Source organism: Anastrepha ludens, chromosome 3, assembly GCF_028408465.1.
Source record: "Anastrepha ludens isolate Willacy chromosome 3, idAnaLude1.1, whole genome shotgun sequence".
Taxonomy (NCBI): domain Eukaryota; kingdom Metazoa; phylum Arthropoda; class Insecta; order Diptera; family Tephritidae; genus Anastrepha; species Anastrepha ludens.
In genome coordinates, this window is record NC_071499.1 from 123,145,504 (window position 1) to 123,168,171 (window position 22,668).

General features: G+C 35.4%; 1 protein-coding gene across 1 annotated transcript in view; it reads left to right on the forward strand.

Moving 5' to 3' along the window:
- The window catches only part of LOC128858989 (uncharacterized), a 325,060-nt gene that overhangs the window by 35,941 nt on the left and 266,451 nt on the right, over window positions 1-22,668 (forward strand). Inside the window, exon 2 of the mRNA XM_054095626.1 lies at window positions 13,814-13,877. The gene's annotated coding sequence lies outside the window, so the exon portion shown is untranslated. The remainder of the gene's footprint in view (window positions 1-13,813; window positions 13,878-22,668) is intronic.

Sequence of the window (22,668 nt, forward strand, 5' to 3'; positions counted from 1 at the left end):
GTTCCATAAATGGAAAGACCTACCATTTTAAGCCGACTCCGAATGGCAGATCTCATTTATGAGGAGATTTTTCATATCAGAAATACATCCGGAGGTTTGCGAACGAGGAGCGACTGCTGTGAGAAAAAACTTTCTTTGTCACTGGGTGTTCCATGCGCGGAGATTCGAGCCCGCGCACTTTTGAGTGGTAGTCATGCAGGAACCCATTAGACTACGGCGACCGCCATATATTTCCCCAAAATCAGCCGTTATATGAAAAAACTCTGTTTCGAACATATGGCTTCCAAGTTTTTGATTACAGCGACCAAAATGGATAGTTATGTCAGCATAGAAACTCTTCCGTCTTATAAGTTCAGAGCTACTTCCAAGATGATAGCTTAAACTATTGGGCTAGCTTAGGTCGAGTTATCTGCCACTTTACTCGGTGTATACCGAGGTACAACTCAACTAGGTCGCGATACCATTTAAGAGAACTCTAGGTGCGCTCTTCCTTTTCTACCCATATCTACCCAACAGTTAATCGCGATTTATGGAGCACAGAATTTTGTCAATAATAGTCGAGCCAAGCTCCGTTGGACACTCTCAGAAGAGTGCACTTTAGTCAAAAGGATATATAAACACAGCTAAGTATTTATCAACAATCTTCTCTTCTTCCTTGTCTCTATAGTTACGTCAGAAGTCATTGAATGGGAAAACCAGTCAATTATAATTATTACTAACTAGGCAGAGTCTGGCTAATATGCCAATCAACCAATGTTGCAGTGAGATAAAGTCGACAGATGCATCCAAAGGCTTAACCAACTAAACCCGAAATTCTTTAAATACTCGAATTTCCCGTTTCTCTTAGGCTCTAAATTCCTCTGACATCTCCGTACTGAGAAGCAAACACAAAACGTAGTAAGAGAAGCCCAGGCTTCCAAAATGGCCAACCGCGAAAGCCGAGACCGGGTTGATGCGGTCCAACGAAGGATGTAAGCGAGTAAGCCAAACCGAAGAAACCTTCGGTCGACTGGAATATAATTGAACTTTTACACAAATACCGTCTTTGACTCAAACAGCATTAACCGGCCTCCGCTTAGCGCACAGAATTAGCAGACAAGAAAATTCTTAAAAAAATCTATTTCAATGGGTTGAATTGGGACTGAGCACCTTATTTAATATTACAAATACTGAAGGTATTAGAGCAAGAAATGCTTATGCAGTAACTCAGAACTACATAAAGGTAAAACTTGGCATCACTTGTGATTTGCGATTGATTGCTACTATAAAGTTCCTAACTTTATGCTAATCTCTACTGATATAATATTGGCAACCAAGAGCTGTCCTGAGTGAGAAGCAAAATTTGCACTAAAAAATTTATGAAAATGTCCCCAATTGTTGTTATTGCATTGACGCTTTTCTAACTATGCTTTAATCACTTTTCCACTGTAATTAAAATGCAACTCTGTGACATTTTGACTTGCCGCATTTCCACTTGATTTGCATATTTCAACTAGCTTCTGAGTTGCATGTGCCCTACTCGAGTGCACTTCAGCACTGAGATATGTAAAGTGGGTAGCAAAGGTGAAGCGTATACAGGAAAAGATGCAGCAGAGAGAGAGAGGAGAGCCATTAACTAGTTATGTGTGTCACTTCGGAATGACAATGAAATATTTAAGTTAAAAAATGTGTGCTGCACAAGGGAAGCAAGGCAGTTTCAAGGAAAATTTAGTTTTGGTTATCATGCATGTAAATATGTGTGCCCAGAGAGAGCTAGCGAGCGGTTAGATGAAGGTGAGAAAGTGGAAGGATTGAGGCCAAAGTCAAGTTCAAATATAAGTGTTTAATTTAAGCGTGCCAGTTAAAGTCAAGGATACAAGTTAAAGCGAACTATGATTGGTGATTGACAGGAATTGAGGAACAAATTTATTTGAATTGAAACTTTAACTTGATTTAAAAACTAATACGTTTTGTGATTCAAATTTCAAACAGCAAATTCAATAAAATTGGTTCATGAATAGTTTTTACCTTGTTCACTCCACTCGGGAGCATAGGGCCTCGACAAGACTCAGTCTTGGGTTATTTTGGTTTCTGGCAGAGTAAGTGATTAGCCTGCCGCTACTCATGAATAGTTGGTGGTCCTTTATTTTGAATTCTTTTGTAACTCTAATTATTAGGAAATTTCACGAAAAAATTACACTCCATAAGTTTCCGTCCATTTCAGTTCGAGTGAGCCAGAGGAGTTCAGGTGGGAACATCAATTGATTAACTGATCCTGAAAGTGTTCGAGTGAAATATTGTGCCGAAACGACAAACTAGATAAGGGAAATCGGTAACTACTTTATTACCAATTACTTCTTTCTGATTACTTCTTTGAGGAGCATAGCGCCTCCACAAAGCTTCTCCAATGCACGCGGTTAGATGTTTTCGTCTTATCATTATCCCAGCGTATGTTTATGGAGGATAAGTAATGCGGGATGGATATTTTCCAGATGTTTTTTGGCCGGCCGCTGCTTTTGTTTTACTTAGGACTCTAGTCTAGGGCCGATGCTGTGGAACGGTTTTCTAAGAGTGTGGCCTATCCAACTCCATTTCCTGCATATTAGCTGGCGTAAGATAGGCCCCTCGTTTGTTTATCTCCAAAGTTCTTCATTACTTACTATGTTTGGCCAGAAAAAAGTACGCGCCAATTATATAAATATATATATATCCTCAAGCAAATGTTGATGAAGCATTGAAGTTACTAGGTTAGGTTAGGTGGGAGCGGTTGCCCATTACGGCATATACTCAGGCTCAAGAGATATACTCATTGTGATGCCATGCGGGGAACTTGTCCTAAAACAAGTGCGTACTTCTCCAAACATTTTAGAAGATCCCTGAGTTCCACAGTATTGAGATCTTCCAATTCATTAAAAAATGGTCTACCCAAAATGGTAAATCTACGTCGGGATAGAAAACGACAGTGGCATAGGAGGTGCATCTCTTCCTCTTCTTTACGTACATAGCTTTGGCAGAAGTCATGTGTTTGCACGCCCAAATTTTGGGCGCATCTGCCTACAAGGCAGTGCCACGTTATAATGGAAATCAGTGCTAAGCCTAAGCATATTTTGGCTTGTTAGAGATTCTGCCTGGTACACAATTGTCGGGCGATTCTGCAGGTGGTTTTTACAAGAACTCTTACATGTAAAGCAATTCGTTTGATGCAGTTGAGGCACAAGCTTGAGTCTCGATAGAGTAGATGGTACATTAGTGATCCACAATTTAACGTAACTTTAGTTAGAGTTAATGTCAATTCGGCCGTCAATGGGTTGGTACGTGCCGACCATTCGGGGGTGCGTAGACTCGACTCTCCGTGCATGAACATCAAATAATAGAAACAGTTTTTTCTAGTAGCGGTCGCCCCTGGATAGGCAATGGCGAACTCCCGAGAGTATTTCTGCCATGAAAAAAATCCTCATAAAAACTATTTGCCATTCGGAGTCGGCTTAAAATGGTGGGTTGCTCCATTTGTGGAACAAAATCAAGTCAATTCCACAAATAGGAGGAGGAACTCGGCCAAACGACTAACTCAAGCCCGTTTTAGAAGCCGAGATTATTCCACTCTCAGTATAGATATCTCTAGCTCCCATCCCTCTTTCTGTCTTCTAATTCTGCCTTTCAGTAACACCACACCAAAATTTGCTCCATCTCCTTGAGGTCAACGATTTAACCTATTCTGATATTTGCTTTTGATTGTTTAATAAAAGTACTTAATTTTCACATTACCTCAAAACTATTTACTATTACTTTGGCTTAATAAAATATTATTTCGCAATATTTAATAAAAACTCAATTACTTCCGACTCTATTCAGTTACAATTTATTTTAAGATGCCTTGCGTTTTTTGTTTACTCATTGTGCCCTATAGCATACCAATTAAAATATCACTTCGTCTTTCACTTCCACCAAATGTGCGCTAGACATGCAAAGTTTCACTTAAAATGAGGGAGGAGGAGGTCAGCGTGGAGTGAAAAAATATTGCTGGCACATGAAATTAAAAAAGCAAAAAAAATAAGCAACATATGTTCGCGTTCATGGCAAGCGGCTGGTTAAATGATTTTCAGGCCGCTAGCGCCGCCAGATGTTGATGTGCGCATATGGAAGTGTGAGAAAGTATTTGATATAGTCCATTTTCCTTTTTTTTGTGCTTTCCTTGGCATTTTTCGCAAGTTGACAAACGAGTAAGTGTGTTGACAATTTTGTCAACACTTCAAACGATACATTCCGTTTTAATAGCGCAATTGACACGATATTTAATTTGACGAGCGCGGAATGGGTTGAGTTTGCGGGCATTGCGTTCCCAGCATTTTTCGCTTTGATGTATTTGGTAATAAAAAATTTGCTACATATTTAATTGGCATACAATTTTGTTTCATTAGAAACCAAATAAGTTTAGTTGGAAAGAATTTGTTTATATGGAAAGTCGGAAAAGAAAGCTTAAGAAGGCACACTTTTAAATGTTTTTTAATGCATTTATTGGAAGTCGCAAAATATTTTGAATTGCTTGAAACATGGAGGTTATTTCATCAATGTATAAATATAATATAACTAGAGAACTACCGAACTTCGGGTTCGTCCTCGACCATTTAGTTAGGTTACGTTGAAATGGTTGCCTGTAGAGAGGGCACACTTTGAAAAAAATCAAAAATCCGTCCTTTGTGATACCATTGTAAAGGAGATATGAAGACAAGGAAGTAAGGATGGAGAAGAAGGGTGAGTGTGTGTGTATTTGGTGAAGACAACCAAATGATGGCTGATTTACAGTGGTGTTAGCCGCTTCGTACTACTGATGAAATTCATCAGGTTTTTAATATCACTGACTGGCGTGGCAAGGAGATAAGACCTCGACCATTTGCAGTCACAAAATTGCTGTTCGGTTTTGGTTCGGGTGCAACTAAAAAAGTGCCGAACTTTGCGGGGAATTTCTTTAAAATTGTTTCTTCCAAAATTTTATCTGCTTTAAATTTTTTGAATAATATATATAATACTTTTTTAATACAACTATGAACATTAAATAATTTAATATGAAAATAATTTTTCTTTGCAATTTTTAGTAAAATCGCGTTGATTTTTGAAATTTTTTTGCACTATGTAGAGCATTTTCATCCACATGTGCGGATGCCTTCTAAGCTCAGAGTTTTTCTAAAGAAGCTGATGGGGAAGTTGAAATAATTTTTTGAAATATCTGTCGCCACGATTAAGAGCTTATCACTACTCGGTTCTCAGTGAATTTGATAACACCAGCTGGCGGGCTGAAGTAATTTTGAATCCTCATTTATATTTTTTGGTTGGAAAAAACTTTTTCTCTGTTATTCGCTTCCTTGTTTAAATTTTTTATTCTTCTGCGAGCAGTTCCTAAAGGTGCCGTCGCAACAGTGGTATGTGTGACTTGCACCAACCAAAAAACATTCTCCCCATCATGGTCTTAGATCCACCCTGGCACTGCCCTCGCATAACTTTGGGGTAGAGTCCCCCAATGCACTACGTAGGTGCCCACGTACCTGCATTCTGGTGGCATTTCTTCCTACGTAGCACGTGTTCCATGTAGCAAGCTTTCTTTTCCCAATTTTCTCCTATTTTCGAATGTTTCATTTTCTACTACCGCTTGGAGTCCTTCGCGTTTTTCTTGCCCTATTTTGCTGTCGAAAAAGGTGTGGCTTGCATCATCTGATAAACTGTGTACCGTATATGCAGTCGGGTGACTCCACTTTGCCCATCTTGAAGAGGTATTGCCTAAAAATACCCGTGGCTGGCTAGAAACTGCGTGTTGTAAAAGTTTACTTCTCCGAAAAGTCTGCTGCACCAAAGCTGTAAGTCGCCGTTTATTCTACGTGTCTATTTTCTTGTAGCTGCTAAATGCCATCTGTCTCGCCATTGGTGGATTGTTTATGCTCTGATTTTATGATATTCTTCTAAACTTGGGGTTTCTTTCTTTTAAATTCAAAGGTGTCAGGATCGATCGGCTTATGAATAATGCTGCAGCTTCTCATACTCTGCGGTATTACTCGGAGAGCACCTATTCTTTGAACCTTCGATGAAGCTTTACGTCTCCAGGTTATTTTGTAGTTTATATTAACCTAACCCAACTTCTCATTTAAAAATCTTTGCTATTTTCACACTCTTTATAAACTGAGGTAATTTTAGATTCTATTTTTTGTTCTTTTATAAATAACTTTTTTATTTTTTTGCAGCCAGCCGTTTCTTTCTTGTGCTAACCGGCGCCTGGGAAGGCAAGTCCTTCTCGACCTGATCCCTCCAACGCAGAGGAGAAATTTTGCTCTGCTACCACCACCTGGAGTCGCATCAAAAACGTTTAGAGCCGGAGCGTTTGTATCCATTCGGACGACATGCCCAACCAACGTAGCCTCTGGATCTTTATTCGCTGCGTTATTTCTTTGTGGGCGTGAAGCTTTTACGGCACATTGGTCCATCGCCTAAAATATTCACCACATTCGCGACATTATGTTCTTAGTTCTCTCAAATGCCTCGCGGAAAAGTTACGCTCTCTTCTCTACTTTAATCTGCTTAGTTTTGGTTTGCTATTTGAGCTCACGACATTCTACAATTTGATGCTACCTCTGATTATTTGAGAAGTTTTTCTAAGTCGAAATTCATTCGGGCGTTCATCATTGCCTGCCGCAGAGCGACCGGTATCAGCAAAATTCTTCTTTATTTGACGTGGAATTCAAATTTATGACCAATTTAGTAGAATTTACGTAGAAACCCTTGTACCCGTAACTACATTTTCATTTATCATAAAAGCTTCAATTTCAATTTAGCTGTTATACTCTCAATAGTGATGTTTAACGTATTATCCTTCTCTCTCTCTCTTTATCTGCGCAAAACCGCATCCTAGTAGTAAATCTAAGCCATAACCTAATAAATTGGCAATGATTGATTACGTTCAAAAATTTTATGAGTTCAACCCACGAATGAATAAAATCGCAATTGCAACAGCAGGTGATGACAGCCGACTTAAGTGAGGTAGTAATATCAAAAGTCGATAAGTATTAGCTTTGATGTGTCTAATGTGTGTGCTGATTAGCAGGTGTTCACACGTTTCCTTCATTTCAATCAATTGATTAATTTTTATCATCGATGTTGTTTATTTTTCTAATGCATTTATTTTAGTTAATCATTCATTTATACACTTAGAAATAAAATTCTTCAAACATATGAAAGAAGTGTCTGTTTGTGATTTTATAATTTGCCGAAATTTTTGGATTGTTTTTATTACGAACTTTGTATGGACGTTTTGTAGATACATTAAATATACTTATGAATTATTATTGGAAATTTTATTTGATATATAAATTTTCCAATAGAGGTCGTCCCTAGGCAAGTAAGGGGGAAGCACATTGTGCGCCTTTTCTCGAAGAAAAAGCTGCTATAGGAACCAGCTGCCGTACGGGTCGCGTCAAAATCATAGAGGTCTTCATTTTGTGGAAAAATATAAATTATATACTTCTAGTAATCATCCAATTTTGTTTTTGTAATATATAACTTTTTAGCTACAACAAATAAAAATAAAAAAAAATAAAATGATTTTGGGTGATGGAAATATTTATTTTGACCTTCACGAGCTCCATTGCTTGTCTGTTTGTATACTGCAGCTATCTGATTCACAAAAATTATAAATCTTCCGATAGGCTGAATAATTGTGTATATTAGTTAGTCTGCTAGGCCTACAAAGAGCCATTTAGAAGTTGCTGTGAGATCATTACTGATCAGTCTACTTAATGTAACTTAGTGTAAGAGTATCTTACCGAATTTCTGGCACATTCTCGTTGGTGCCTACACTTCCTCTTCACATCTGGCTATGCTTATATTTGCCCAACATTGAGTAAGAAAATCTCCGCGTGTCGATTCCGACCGATCAGCTGAACAACTGATGGGCTAATATGGCTAACAATTACACAAATAAATATGTGGACTAAAAACAATGGAATGTTCGCTAAAATCTGCATATTCCAATTGTGTGTTTATGTAAGAGTGGCATTTGAATTTATACATCTCTGTATTATCTGTATTTACATACACTCACACTTATACGCCTTTGTGATACTGACCAAATGCGACTAATTGCGGGGCACAAATGGAGCGCAATGAGTCAATAAATCCATTTAATCGCACTTAATAAACAGAAACTACAAAAATAACGTTGAGTGATATACACACGTATATACGTATGTGAGTATTTCACTGGCTGTACAATTTTCAATAGAAAACCATATGGAATATACGGGGTAATAAATATATTTGCCCACGTAAACAAATATAAATATATAAATGTACATTCAAGTTTACGAATTTATGGTTACACATAAAAGCTGAACAGACATAAATTTGCAAGAACATTTGCTAGAAATCAGCATTTAAATAAAAATAAAAATAAAATACATTTGAACTTTGATTCTCCACTAAATTGGAAATAGTACGCGCGTGGATTTTTCCTTACAAGTGAAGAAGGCTTTCGTATGGTCGGCCTGCCATTTTCTGGTGTAACATCAAGGAGCTGGTACGCAAGCAGATCAACACGTGGTTTTGTAAAGAGCCTTGACCAAAGCTGCTGAAGCTACATGCCTTATTGGTTAAAGTAGTACTAAAACTACTAAAAATAAGTTGCGTACCAAATAATTAGAATTAACCAAGTTAGTACTGAAAATTATATATATATATATATATATATATATATATATAATTGGCGCGTACACTCTCTTCTGGGTGTTTGGCCGAGCTCCTCCTCCTAATTTGTGGTGTGCGACTTGATGTTGTTCCACAAATGGAGGGACCTACAGTTTCAAGCCGACTCTGAACGGAGCTTTTCCATGGGAGAAATACACTCCGGAGGTTTGACATTGCCTGCCGAGGAGCGACGGCTATTAGAAAAAACTTTTTCTTAATTTTGATCTTTCACCGAGATTTGAACCGACGTTCTCTCTCTGAATTCCGAATGGTAGTCACGCACCAACCCATTCGGCTACGGCGGCCCCCTGTAATATTTAAATACAAACAATAAATAAATAAATATTTAGTACGAACAATTAGTACTAAAAGTAAAATATTCGGTACAAAAAATTAGTACTATAAATGAAATATTCAGTACAAAAAATTAGTGCAAAAATAAAATATTCAGTAGAAAACATATTTAATTTATTTTTTGAATGGTACTAAAACTACTTATTACTTTTTACTAAAAATTAGAACTAACCAAAATGTTAGTACTAAAAATTTGTACTAAGAACAAAATATTCCCTACAAAAAGTAATTACTAAAAATAAAATATTCAGTACAAAATTTTGTACTAAAAATAAAATATTCACTGACAAATTAGCACCAAATCTATTATTTAATTTATTTTTTGTATGCAGACGCAGTCTTATTCGGAAAAATGGTACTAAACTACTTAATATTTCTTACTAAAAATTAGATGTCTACCACAAAATTAGAACTAAAGAAAATGTTAGTACTAAAAATAGAAGTACTTAGTAAAAAAAATTAGTACTAATAAAATAATGCCCAGCATAAAAAATTAGTACCAAAAATGAAAGTATTGATTACAAAAGATTAGTGCTAAAAATAAAATTTTCAGTAAGAAAATTAGTACTAAAAATATTTAATTTATTTTAGAATTCAGTAGGCATAGCCTTATAAGGAAAATTGGTACTGAAACTACTTATTTCCTTTTACTAAAAATTAGGGGCTTACCAAAAAATTAGAACTAATTAAAATATTAGTACTAAAAGTATTACAAAAAATAGAAAAATTCAGTAAATAAAATGAATACTAAGACTATTATATAATTTATTTTTTGAATGCAGCAGGCACAGCCTTATAAGGAAAATGGTACTAAAACTATATTATTTATTTCGTTTCACTAAAAATGAGCTGTTTATAAAAAAATTGGAGCAAATAAAAATATTTGTAATAGAGATATGGTACCTAGTACTAAAAATGAGTACTAAAAGTATGATCTAAAATTTTTTAATAGTACATAATTTTTAGTACATGATAAACATTTAAATATGAGATATCTACTAACAGTAGGTACTGATTTTTTTTTAATTTTTTACACGATATTTATTACTAAAAATTAGCTGTCTACCAAAAAATTAGAACAAACCAAAATGTTACTAATAAAAATAAATTAGTTAGTATAAAATGTGAACTAAAAGTATTATTTACTAGTTTTTTATCAGAACTAAATTTTTTGCAGATGATTAAACATTAAATGTCAGATTCTATTAATAATAAGTACTAAAAATTATAAATATATATATAATTGGCGCGTACACCCTTTTTTTGGGTGTTTGGCCGAGCTCCTTCTCCTATTTGTGGTGTGCGTCTTGATGTTGTTCCACAAATGGAGGGACCTACAGTTTCGAGCCGACTCCGAACGGCAGATATTTTTATGAGGAGCTTTTTCATGGCAGAAATACACTCGGAGGTTTGCATTACCCGCCGAGGGGCGACCGTTATTAGAAAAATGTTTTTATTCATTTTGCTTTCACCGAGATTCGAACCAACGTTCTCTCTGTGAATTCCGAATGGTAATCACGCACCAACCCATTCGGCTACGGCGGCCGATTAATTTTTTAAACAATATTTTTTATTAAAAATTATCAGCACTGAATTTTTACCTGTACGAAAATTTTTACAGATGATTAGATCTTAAATGTGAGATAACTACTAAAAAAGTACTAAAAATTAGGTGTCGCTTAATTTTTCAAACAATATTTATTACTAAAAATTAGCTCTCTACTGTTAATACTAGAAACAAAGTGCCTAATGACAAAAATTAGTACTAAATATATTATTTACGAATGTTTTTACTAGTACTAAATTTTTAGCAGCTGACTAATGCTAATCTCATATTTAAATATACTAAGAATAATTACTACAATTACGCATTGATTCATTTTTTAGTACATAAGTATTTTTTAGTACTAATTTTGAATACTATTTTCTCTTCAAAGCTAGTACTTTTAGTATTTCTAATAATATTGTATTTCTATTAATTTGTGATCTAAAATTGAAGAGCAGGAATATACTAATACTAAGAACTTAAGGCGAAAGATTGAAACTCCTTGAAAAAACTCCTTAAATGTATTAAAAAGTCAGTGCTCTAAATTATGTACTAGAACTATAGAAGAAGTGAACATTTATGAACCAAAGGGTTTTCCATTAACAGGTGCTATTTAATTATATAAAAGGCTATCGAGAGATGATTAATGATTTTCTATGACCGGAATTGGATGGTATTAATCTGGACAACGGCGCTACGTGCCATACAAGCAACGAAACCATTGATCTTTTACGGGAAAAGTTTCCAGACCGTGTTATCTCTCGAAGAGGTGATCACAATTAGGCAATAGGGCAGCCACTTTGCAATTCGGTTATGGAAAATTTCATGAATAGGATATTGCCCTGTAAGTGTGGTCGTGGTCGTCATTTGCTTGACGTTATTTTCCTCTATTAACGGCATACCTACCTCTTTATAATGAAATAAACATCCGATCATTTAAATTAAAAAAGAGCATTTTTCTTTGAATATCGAAATAACACCTCTTATTAGATAAACTTTTAGATACCCTAAGAGGACACTCATTTTGGAGAATCCCCCTATTCTTCGTTTCACCAGCTGCTGGCCACGCTGCATGCGATGCGCTGGAGGCATTCACATTTGTGTAACTTCTATTATGCAGCAGATACTGCAGCCTTCTCTTCAACTTCTGAAAAAAGGAAACTTAGCATGGCTTATGTGCTTGAACTCCATTCCGCGAGTCCTGTTTCAGACGTCTAAATTTTCTTGATTATTCCTATGCCTCCTCATTTACCGAAAGATGACGCTAGGCTGTCGAAGGCATAATTGTGTAAAACGTTATGTTTTCCATTGCTTCTTCTATGTTCCTTAAGTGTCTGTTTTATAAAAAGCTTAATTTATACACTGTTATCTTTTCTTGCATCACATCTCAAGAGCTCCTTCAGCCGAGTCAGTCAAGTAGGCAAGCGCATAGAACGTTTGGTTGTTGGAGTGCAATGAGAAGCAGAAGTTTCCCTGCTTGTATGAGAGTGTGTTTATTTGTGCTTTTCCCTTTGTCCTTTCGTTGTTGTTGTTATTTCTTGTTGCTTGTGGTAAGGAAACGCACAGGCAATTTACGAGTTCACGAGCTCTCCACTACTGCTGGTCTACCAGATAAATCGCCTGATTACTTTCACCGGAAATCAACTCACAAATAGTAATAGACACGCATACATATATACGCAGCCATGAAGGCAACGGTAAACGTATTTATTTAGTATAAATGCTACCAATCCACCGTTAGGTTTATCTCTGTATTTTGTGTGCGAGGTTAGTTAACAACAGCTCAGCTTCTTAACTTGATTCGTGCGCGAGTTCGCGCTAAGATAACTCGCCTAGCGCTTCCGTTGCTATTTAATGTGGCAATGATGTGCAACGAATAGGAAGCCAACAGTGCCAATAGTGCAAGGGAAGGTGACAACATGAAAAGCAAATGTCACGGAAATGAGATAATGCACTAATGAAAATAAATAAGTTACGCGAGTTGAGTAACCAACTGACATTGAGGAACTGTGTGGAGAAAAAGTGGACAGCGAAAATAAAAAAAATCTCTGGCCAACAGAAAATTGAGGCAAACTCAATATTGAAGTTATACACCCCACCGACATAAGAGTTGAAATGCAGTCTTCGGAAGTTAGACCGTCTTGGTCTCTCAGTTTTACTTTTGAGGCGGTTCATTAGTATAAAGAGATGTTCATTGAATTCACTCAACCTTCCACATAAGTCTAGCACAGATGTTTATAGAGACTGTGCTCAGTTATGTCCTCGCCTTTAAGATGGCTGACCGACTGAATTGCAAATCCTAACTCCATAGTGAAAGACGATTTAGCAACGTGTTGAAATTATTAAAAATTTGTTATTAAAATGAGCGCTCAGTTCGATAAAAATTCCATAATTTAACTCTCATCTTCGGTTTTGAAGCTCACTTCTGGTTAAGCAAGCAAAATTGCTGTTAATCTCCATGGGAGATTCATCCGGTGCTTCTGTACACCGAAAAGGAGAAGTCATCTTTCTCGAATCATCGGCCTCTATTTTTTAGAAGATGCGTAAGGAGCTGTGTTCACTGTCAATGGCGACTAATAACAGATGAAGATGACGAACTTTTAGTCTTTTAGGGTAGATGATATGGATCTCATGAATATATGGTTTCAAAAGTATGCCGCCACTTATCATACTCCTGAGGAAACATTGAGCTTATTGGCTCGGACAGTTTGAGAGCTTCGTCAAATCACGTAAAGGCGACAACAGGCCACTGAGATCGTATTCTTAACTATTTTCTGTGGGGTTACCTAAAATATCACATCCATGCAGATGCATCACAGACGTTTGGCACCCTGAAGGTCACCATAACTTCCTTAATTTTTATTTTAAAGTTCGAGCGCTCATAGTGGAAAACCTCATGGATTAACTACATATTAAGTAATATTTTGAAAACAAAAAAAAATCGTTAGGGTTCGCTAGAATCGGTATGTTTGGAAATCATTTGCATTCAATATATTTTTAGTTATTGTATTGATAATAGTAACATTTTTTAAACATTGGAGCCGCTGGTGGCGCTGGATTCTAGAAATTTAAAAACTCTTAAGTTTTGGGGTAATTTACGACTTAAGGAATTTTATTTAGGTAAAACTTAATTTATGATGAGGATCAATGAACATGAAGAACTGTTGCTAGATTTATACATTTACTGTTTCTTTGGTCTTCCAATTACAGGCGCACACTCAGGACAGGCGCATTGAGGACTGTGCGGGAAGCCTTCAAACACTTCAAACTTTAGGTGAGTTTAAGTAAAGCTATTCACATACAAATTCTGATTTCAGAAAATAAAAGATGGATACACCTGTAATGAAATTTGTGCCAATGGTTTTTTCATGTCCGCACTTTACAGAAAAAGTTTATCATAAAAAACATCTGCCGTTCGGAGATGGACTAAAACTGTAGGTTTCTCCATTTGTGAAACAATGTCGCATATCACAAATTCGATGAGCAGCTCGGCCAAATACCCAATAAAGGATGTACGTGCCAATTAAATATGAAGGGTGTTTTTTAAGAGCTTGAGAACTTAGAATGAAAATACAAAACAGAAATATTGTTGGAATGATTTTTTTTTTTTATAATAATGGCATGAGTTATAAGTACATGACCCATTCGATCAGTCAAATTTTTGACTACTTTTTCCAATAAATCTGAATAATAAATCAAACTGAGCTCAACGATACTCATTCAGCTGTATTTTATAGGCACCCAAGGCAAGATTCTTACATAAAATTTTCCATATATACGAAGGACAAAGGCCAACAGGTTGAGAGCGACGACGAATTGACATTTCGGCTTCTCCTTCACTTCCATCTGCCAACTTTGCGAACAAATTTTTTGTTTCGGATGAGTCAGCACCGTTTGCCATTCTCAGCAGTCAAAGCATAGTTATCGATAACGAAAGTTCTCATGCAGCTAAAACAACACCCGATAGATGTAAACGGATTCCAGATTCAATCAAACTTTCACAAATGCAGAAGCCCTTTATTTATTGGTATTTTTTCTTTGCATTTTTTTCTGTGCATGCACAGTGGCTATGAAGAAAAATCAGTAGGCATTTTACGTAGCAGATTCCAATCTCGAAGCAAAGGTAGCGAGCAGCTAAGCAGCTTAAGACTACAGCGGTTACACACGAACAAGATTTATGCGCAACATGCGGCACAAAAGTAGCAACAGGCGAGCAAACAAATATGAATGGGCTCGTACTTGGGAGGCAGGTCAGGCAATCTGGGCACCTGAGAAAGATTAAGGAACAAAACGATACGAAATGATACGAAAAAGATCGAAAAAGTAGAGACTGAAAAATCTAAAGAGAAGACGAAGCAGTCATAAAGAAAAGAAAAACCAAAGTGAAGCGGGGCAGATATGATGGCTTACCACAGCACAAGCCATTGATGAAAAAAGGCAGGCAAGGTCAAAGCGCGCTAGCGCTGCTGCTGCACTCATCATCCACTATCTCGCTCACTGCCAGTTGTTGCCACAAATCCCAGGCACATTTTTGTCGAGTGGTAAATTACTAAAAAATTTTCAACAGAGCAGCCAGAAAAAGCAGGAAAATGGTAGAGAAAATTATGTGTAAACTAAAGTGAGCGTGGCAGAGGGAGGTGGTGGAAGACTCGACGCAGCGAGTGGCAGGCAAATGAAGCGAAGCACTGAATGCTGTAAAACGGCGCAGTTACATGATGAATAGCAGGCAACAGGAGATATATAGCAAACTAAATAGGCTGTGGGGAAGTGCAGATAGGGGGCAAAGGAGGAAAGCTGCGTAGACTGCAAACGAAGGACAACCAGCACAAAGTAGTGGAATATCAAAAATGAAAAATGAAGAAGCGAATGGAAATCCGTATTAAAATAAGAGTAGTTAAATAAACTTGAGGGCGTAAATAGGGGGGCAAACGAAATATAAAGAAAAAATGCAGAGAAAAAAATAGCTACGAAAATGCAAAGAAAGCTTAAAAATCGAAAATAATGCGTAAAAAAGCATATAATTTTTGCGATGCAAAGTGGAGCAAACTGATGTTTAATGACTGCTTGTGGCTGAAGTGGCCAGACTAAAATGAGGCTCATTAAAACTAAGCTATGATTGTAGTTTTCACAAGGAAAACGAAAGCAGCGCGTAAACGAAGGAGCATACACTTCAATGTTCGCAAAAAAAAAAAAAAGATTGCTAGTGGATGAAGTTTTGTTCACAGTATACCAGGTCAGGCATATTGCATTGTTACTACTCGGTTCCCAGTGAATTCGACAGCATCAGATGTTGAGCAACCATTGATGCGACGGTGACTAGATAGTGCAATATATATTTTTTTTATTTCGTAAAAAAATATTCAAAAACCAAATTAGTTGATTAATACTGTTTGTACTACACTAACACCCTATGAATTCCATATGCAAGAAAGCAGTTATAAATAACTATATTTTCTCATGTAAAATAATGATAAATCTGATGATATAATGAAAAAATAAAAAAATTAAAAAAAAATACAGGCATTGAGATCCAGTTCATGAATTTTTTGTCAAAACTGTTCAAAAGCCAAATAGCCTTGTTATTATCACGAAAACAAAGCGAACTAATTAAATTAAGATTCTTTTGAAATGCAATTCTCAAAAATCTCTATTGACGGCCAATAAAATGGCAATGACACCTTTGTTGCAATCTGCTGGTGCCAGTAGAGCCTAACTGTCCGGCAAGTTAATTGACTTGCACATCTAAACCGGCAGAGAGACGGATAGCGCTACAGGCAGGCGAGCGGGCAAAATTTTTCTTTGCATTTATTAATCTGCTTACGCTATTTTTGTAATGCTGTAATTACCCTGCAGTCGAAGCTATTAGTTCCTATCAACTTTGCCAGCAGTTTACTTTGCAACTGAAGTGGTTCGCCTTCGATATTTTTGCATTGCTAGCAACTGTTATTTTTAACATGGCTTTCTCCAACGAACAATCAATTGCTAGCATCTGCACCAGTTATGTCAGTTAATGAACTAGTTCATCGTAGACACAAGAAAAACTGGTCTAATTTGGGCCCAAAAAACACCAGTTTGGGAGGAGGTGTAAGAAGAGGATAAAAATTGAAAGAAATGCAAAAAATGATTATTTTAACAAAAACAGTAATTTTATAATTAAGAAAAAAATTAAATAAAAAATAAAATTAAATAAAAAAATCTACAATTCAATTTTGTTATCAAAAAATTATTAAAAACAATAATTAAAAAGTACATCTAAATTAAATTGGTTTAAAGTTTTTGCTACAAAAATAATTAAAAAATCAGTAGTTTAGATAAATTTAAATCAAATTAAAAACAAATATTTTATTTGAATTTAAATTAAACAAAAAAGTTCATATAAATAAGTATAAATAAATTAAAAAAAAGGTATTTAATTAAAGTAAAAAAAAATATTTTACTTAAATAAAAAAAATTAAAAAAAATAGTTTAAAAATTTAAATTAAATAAAAAATTAGTTGACTAAAATTTAAATTAGTAAAAAAAAATTATTTAATTTTAATTGAATTAAAAAAAATATATAATTAAATTTAAATTAAATAACAAAAATTTATTTAATTAAATTCAAATTAAATTTATAAAAATGAAAAAAAATAGTTTAGTTAAGTTTAAATCAAAGTAAAAACGTATTTTATTTGAATTTAAATTAAATAAAAAAAATAATTTAATTAAGTTTAAATTAATTTAAAAAAATTTATTTAAATAAATGAAAAAAAAAATATTTTATTTATATTACAATATATAAAAAAAAAAATTTTAAATATAGTTTACTTAAATTTAAATTAAATAACAAAAATTTATTTAATTAAATTTTATTTAAATTTAAAAAAATTAAAAAAAAAAAATGTATTACCTACATTGATTTTGTTTGAATTTTTGAAATGCTTTTGACAAAGAATTGGAATTTTTTGAACGAAAAATTGAACGACAGTCGTTTGAAAAGTCCGTGCAAATATGAAAACTTTTTAATTGTTTGTTAAACCCTTTTTAATTTTTGAGCATTGTCTTCTTTTAGACTTATACACTTCGTCGAACGCAGTTCTAATTTGTTGATTCCGTTCGAATAATAGAATTTGGCAAGTCTGTTTGGCCAAGTTTGAATAAAATCTGTTCCCCGCCAGCCATTTCTTCAAATAGTGATTCGAAGGATCTAAGGTAGCCAAGTCTGAAGAATAGAGGGATGTCAAGCGAGTTGGAATCATTTCATCATTTTCATTATTTTTTACCCTATTTCCATTTCTAATTTCCATTAATTTTGCGCCACAACTTCGGAGTCTCAGCTGGTGCGTTGGCGTAATGAAAAAACTAAATCACTCGAATTCAAAAAACACAGACACAAAAATAATACCGATCTGGCTGGAACTTGGTGTGTGTTCGCCCAAGAGATGCTACTATCGAAACATAACCTCCGTATGCACCAGTAGTATCATATCTAAGACTTTTCACGGACTTTTCAAATGAGCTTCCTTTTTGTTTTTAATTATTTATTATGGAGCTAATAATTAATTCTATCAGAAATTATTAAATATTATTATTTAAAAACGTAATAACAAACATAATAGTTTATATTCAACTTACTTTTACATACAGCGCACTCATTAGTTACTTTACAACTGGTACAATTCTAGTCACTCTCGAACTACTTCCATGAATTTGACCCTCAAATACCAATTCATGATTTTATCTAAATATCTGCTGAATAACTTGGCTTTTCAGTGCAGGTTGACTATGCGTATATGGATGTATATGTGTGTGTGTATTCATGCAGAAGGCTTTTAAAAATCGGTGTGGCATTTGAAACGATCGACAAGTGGCCGCCCAAACGTTTAGTCTGTGTTTGCAAAAATAAAGTGGAAAAAACATTGTAAGAGATGATATGCGAGCTTGGTTTTGGACTTTACATATTCACTTAATCAATGAAAATTTTAATTTTTTTCTTTTATGTGTTTTTTTTCCTATAATTACTATATTTCTTTGCTAGTTTCAATAGTAATTGAGTTTCTATTATATTACATTTTCCAATTTCGGTGCAGCTTATATTTTTTGTTTACAAATCTTCATTAATTTTCATTCCATTGTACTCGTGCATGCCGGCATAGCTTCCCTTTTGAGCAGTAAACTTTTTGTTTCTACTCATTTAACTGATTTTTTGGTTTTTGCTTTATTTCATTTTAATTAATTTGCTCGGTTTTTCTTACGAAAAACGACTACCTTACCCCACTTAATAAACGGTACTTAAAATCTAACTGGCATTCCCTTCGTTTGTTTTATATCTGAGTGCACTACAGCTCGAGTGTGTTTTAGCCATCTTCACATAACTGTTATTTGTAGCACTGGCAGCACAACTATATTGCACGCAATACTGCTCTATAGAACCCTTAGATGGACACTATAAAATTCTGTATGATATTGCTCTAAACTGTGGCGAAACATGTTTCCGCTTTAAAAAAAAAAAAAAAAAAAGCCCTCACGAGAGTCTTTAAGAGAAATGAAAGGAAAACCTGATTTTAGTTTTATCAATGTGTTAGCGCTATACAACAAGGATAGCAGTGTGATTTACTCAGATAAACTAAATTAGAGTGCGATTTCTCCCTCATCACTGCCATGTTTTCGAGACTAAATTAGAACGGAAGATAGTTTTTATGAGTAATTTTTTCATAGCAGAAATACACTTGATGTTGTTCCTTTACTTACCGAAGAGTTAACGCTATTAGAGAAACCCATTTCCATCACTTGGTGTTTCATGCTCGAATTTTCCAACTTAGGTCAAGACAAAAACGAATAATTTTGTATGTACGCCTTGCTCGAAATGTTCCCGGAATATATTCAGAAAATTCAAAATCCAAGTATCATATATTCATCCTCAGTGATATTATAGCCTTTAAAGTACTCCCAACGCACTTATGCCAGCGTTTGATCCAACTCTTGAAACATTTGTGGAACTTTATTTTCGGTATAACCATCAAAGTCGCATTCGACTTTTCCATAACTTCCTTTCGGCTGTTAGTGGTTTTTTGACTCGATTAAACAGAAAAAGGTTGCAGGGAGGCATATCAGATGACTTTGATGGTCGTTGGATGGTATTCGTTTCGATTTTTTACGGATAATAATGCCATTGTGCGATAATGCATTATCATGGCGCAAAATCCATGAGTGGTTTTCCCACAGATCTTTTCTTTTTTGACGAATTGCTTCATGTAAACGTCTCAGAACGCCCACATAATAGTGCTTAATAACTGTTTGACATTCTGGCAAGAATTCCTTGTGTACAACACCCTTGTAATCCAAAAAACCGTGGGCCCTACTTTCTTTTTCGACTGAAAGCGACGCGGTTGTTTGGTATTTGTTCATTCGGAGCTTTCCACTCACTCGATTGATGAATTACTAAACAAAAAGAAAAATACAACTCGAATCAATTGTCTTAGAACGTCACCTGGCGGTTGCTTTGGGTGATTTTTGATCAAGATCAAACCAAATTTCTGACATCCAAAGGGTTCTTATTCCAAACGCTAGATGCACCACCCTGTATATCTTTTTTACTCACTCACCTTCTATGCATATTTTCCTTTTCCATGCCAACTCATTGATTCCCTCAGCTTCACATAGTTTTTCGAGAAGCAGAAAAACATGCACATACACATGTACAGAACTACATATGTACATATGTATATATGTTGTACAACAACAACATATGTATAATACTTTTTTTCTCCTATTCGCCCTCAGTCAAGCGCGCACTTTGTGTGATTTAATATTCTACAAACGTATTTTTAATTTGTTTATTTATCTAATAGATTTAGCGCTGAGTAATTTTTTTTCTGCACGAGCTGCAAAGTTAATGTGTTTCAAAATAAATTTCGCATGCATTAATGCGTATTTAACTATTGATTTTTTGAGATTTTGTGTATAAAGTATATTAGATAAGAACAAAAAAAAAAAAAACAAAAATTAAAAAAATAGCGTCGAACATTTTCAAGATTTTTGATTTATTTATCCAGCTATTGAAAGATCAGATGCCAGAGTGACTGACTACTCAAGGTGAACACACTCGTAAAAGAAGCAGTGCAGCGGTCTACGCAGCTAGTAAATGAAGTAAATGTAATAAAATAATGTTCTGTAGTAAAAACGACCTCCAAAAGTTTGTGTAGCGCACCTCTCTGTAGTTTGTATGATAGAAATTTCACTTCTTCTTGGTAAGTGCAGTGATAGACAGGTTGTCCTTAAGGGGGCAGTTTCTCCAGACAACGAGTTTTTAAATAGTTTTTTGCGGAAAACTGAGGGCATTTATTATCTTAAAATAAATTACATAATAATTAAATCACGCTTAAGTAAATAAATACAATTTTTTTTAAATAAAAAAAGTGCAAAATGGCAGCGCTTCACCTGCTCAAACAAATGAACAATTTGATAAAAAAAAAAAATATTTTTAGTGATAATTAATAGAAAATTTGAGGTACATAAATGCAAAGGCCAATGTGTGAAAGAATGTCCCCCTGTAAAATTTGAAATTGCTATCTTAATTACTTTTTGAGTTCTTTTCGACAACGCGGAAAAAAATGTATTTCGAGAAAAACGCGATTAAAGTTTTCGTTCTTATTCATCTTTCGTTTGGCGCTCATCAAGACTGACATAAGAACTTTTTGGACTTTTTACTTTCACTTTTATGGGTGCCAGAACATACCAGATGCTAGAGCGGGCTCAGTGGAGAAACTCAATGATCTGTAATCGACTATAGAATGCAAAAAAGTCCTACATAAGATAGTATTTAAGCGAATTTGCTTGAAAAATACTCTGACTGCTGTCATCTTGCTAGCACCGGCAGTTCGAAATGCTTCTTGACAAAACACACTGCCGCTGGAATAAACTTCTGCTGACCTTGGGAAAACATAATTTCCATCTTTTTTTTTTATTTTGTTGTTTTTTTGGGGTAAGGTAGGGTACAAAATGCCTTCGCACATACAGCGACCGTCGTCTACTGCATTGAAAGGTGTGGCCACTAAAACAATCCCTCCTCTCCTTTTGCGGAGACACCCTTTCCGGGACCACTTTCTGCATTAATTTTGGAGGGCTCAGAATGGCATTCATAAAAGACTGATTCTTTGCTGTCCTATGTTGAAGTACAGGATATCTTTTATTCCGTAGTACGTCCTCAATGTATCTCTTTACAGCGTTCCAGCTGGCGTCGCGTTCAAGCAGTTTGTGGATTATGTTGCTCGGAGCGATGTCGCCAATTCCTCAGAGCATCTCTTTCCGCGTGCCATCTGTCACAACTAAAAAACGTGCGTTCAGCGTTATCCTTCGGTGATTCGCCCTTGCACCTTATTCATGCGGCATAAGTACTTCAGAAAGTATCCAGGCCAGAAAGTATAAGGCCAGAGTGATCTTCATGGGAGCCGATCTCATGGAGCTTAAACTGACGGAGCTTCCTCGTTTAACGCAAGTGACTTGTTAAGTTTCAGATACTCAGATAATCTATGAAGGAACAGTTGGTCAGCGTTTTGAATCATGCGCCAACCTGTATCTCAATTATGGCTTCCAGGAGGGAGGCATTTTGTCGAGGCACAATAGGCAGGTATCCAAGTATCAGCGACTCTTAATCGCACCCAGTCTTCTATTAGAAAGGCTTATGATGAGTGAGAGTGAAGTTAATGGCAGAAGGAGCGTAGAAAAGTCTGCAACTTATGTACACTTAAAAGAGCTCTATGACCGGTTTACATGCTATGAATAATCGCCTTAATGGAGGCATAAATAATAAAATAGAAGTTAAAGAAAAAGCAAACAGGAAAAGGAAACAAAAGTTTTTGCATGCGACACAGGCGCCTTAAAGTTGGCAAAGGAAAATAAGTAACAAACAGCAAAAGTAATGAATAATTTTTACGAGTAGTTGAAGTACAAATGAACTACATACGTACATATGTAGGAACACGCTTCATTTGAATATTTCATTGCAGTTCGCTGAGCAGAGCTTTCGGCCGCATGACCGAAATGCCGAGTTACGAGTTTGCGACAAAGTCACGACATTTTGAAAG